Raw genomic sequence first — 2,070 nt, 5'->3', positions numbered from 1 at the left:
CTACTATTGATAAATGCATAATGGTTGTTAGTATTTAGTCTATCTTTGTGCGCTAGCATTGGGTAATGATTGCAAGCATTAGCCTAAGCCATTATATTAACTTTTCTTGGGAAAGAGAGTTCGTATTGGTAAGATTGAATAACAATGACTCGGGGCGTTAACCCTCATTTCATAGACTAACTTAGGGATAAGAACAAGTCTAAATTGGCATTATTGGTCGCTCTTCGATTTCAACTCTTTTACATTCGGAAGAATCATAAAGAGGAAATACGTCCTAACTGTTGGGAAACATTAGGAAGTCCTTAAGAGATCAAGTGCATACTCATAGAACAACCATTAGAAATATATCACATTGAAACCTGAAGCATAATATCTAATCAAAATGGGGAACACAACCTTAGTCTCTCTCTCGCATTAAGTACAATTCAAGTCAAAGTATTCAATTACATTATTCAACAAATATTTCAAACTATCAGGAATAGGATTAAAGCCTTTAAAGACTAGTATCGCATACAATTGGTACCTTTTTCTCTCCATATTCCCTGTGGGATTCGACCCCAACCTTGTTTGGGTTACTATATTTGACAACGTCCGCTTTACGCCATTAATAGGTGTAATTTGAGCTTATCAAATTTTGTGCGGTTACGGGTCTTCAAATATTCCTTGGCTGGCCAAGCAAGGGAATGGTATGAAAAGCTTCCCAGCAATTCTATCCATACCTGGAGCGAGCTAGCCAACACATTTCTGAAGAAGTGGTTCCCACCGAACAAAAAATCTGAACATCGAGATAAGATCTTTGAGTTCAAACAGCTCCTGGGGGAACAATTATATTCGGCATGGGAGCGGTTCAAGTATTATCTAGCTCAATCTCCAACTCACGGGTTTCCGGATGCTATTCTCATGGAGAAATTCTACAAGGGCTTAGATACAATGAATCAGATTGCTGTCAATACTGCCGCAGAAGGATGCTTCATGGATAAGTCATTTATCGTCATCACCCGTTTGCTTGATAAACTCACCACCCACAATCAAGCTTGGCATTCAACTGATAGTGAGAGTCTCTCTTATGGTAGTCCATCACGAGCTGCCGTTGCAAAAGAAAACCATGAGAGAGATCATGCCTTTGCGCAACTGCAAACCATAGTGGATTTACTATCAAAGAAGTTGGCAGAAAAGGATGCACAGGGTGTAAATGTTGTTGAGGAGTTACCACCTCTTCCACAGGGCATGTATCAAGTCCCTGAAGGATGTACCAAGATGGGCAACAACAGTATGAAGATGCTAATTATGTCAACAACTCGCAGGGGGTTATCAAAGGAAAAATTATCAAGGTCCCGGTCATCACCCATGGCAAAAGCCTCAACAACAATTTCATGGGAACAATTATAGCAGAAATGATCAGGGAAATCCAAATCAAGGGAATTACAATAACAATAATTATGGCAACAAGAGCTCGAACCCCTACATTCCACCAAGGGGGCAAGCATCAAATTCCCAACAGTGGAGAGACAATTTCGCTAGCAACTCTGCTAGTAATGCACCTAATGATTCTGCGGAGCTGAAAAGTATGATGCAGAAAATGCTAATGAATCAGGACAGAACTGAGAGCACAATAAAGGGAATGTCTCAGGTTCAACTATCTCATTCAGCTTCCATTCAGAAGCTTGAATCGCAATTCAGAGATCTTTCCAGAGAAGTGCATACTCCTCAACGTGGACAACTACCAAGTGCATACTCCTGATGTATCTGATGATATTGTGGAGGAAGAAACAGAGGAGGAAGCCCCTATTATAGCTGAAGAAGAGCAGAATCTTGATAATCTCAAGGCACACGGAGAAAAACAGGAAAAGAGGAAGGCAAAACTTTCTGGCGCTCTACGCCCTTTGAGCCAATTGTTCAAATCTTCACCGCCGTTTCCTCAAAGGCTAGTGAGGAAAACAGAAAATGACAAGTGCTTGCGATTTTATGATTAACTCAAGCAGTTGACGATGAACATTCCTTTCATGGACACTGTCCAAGAAATGCCTGGGTTTGCTAAGTATTTGAAGGATCTCTTAAGAAAGAAGAAGA

At 40.6% G+C, this 2,070-nt stretch overlaps 1 non-coding gene across 1 annotated transcript; it reads right to left on the bottom strand.

The window, feature by feature from the left end:
- Nucleotides 1–778: 778 nt before the first annotated feature.
- Nucleotides 779–884, bottom strand: LOC132629574 (small nucleolar RNA R71). The gene has a single exon (XR_009578342.1). It is a non-coding gene; the product is annotated as a small nucleolar RNA R71 (small nucleolar RNA).
- Nucleotides 885–2,070: the final 1,186 nt, after the last annotated feature.

This window comes from Lycium barbarum, chromosome 2 (genome assembly GCF_019175385.1).
Source record: "Lycium barbarum isolate Lr01 chromosome 2, ASM1917538v2, whole genome shotgun sequence".
In the NCBI taxonomy this organism is placed as follows: Eukaryota; Viridiplantae; Streptophyta; class Magnoliopsida; order Solanales; family Solanaceae; genus Lycium; species Lycium barbarum.
The sequence above is the reverse complement of the archived record's forward strand: the minus strand, read 5'-3'. Positions and strand labels throughout refer to the sequence as shown.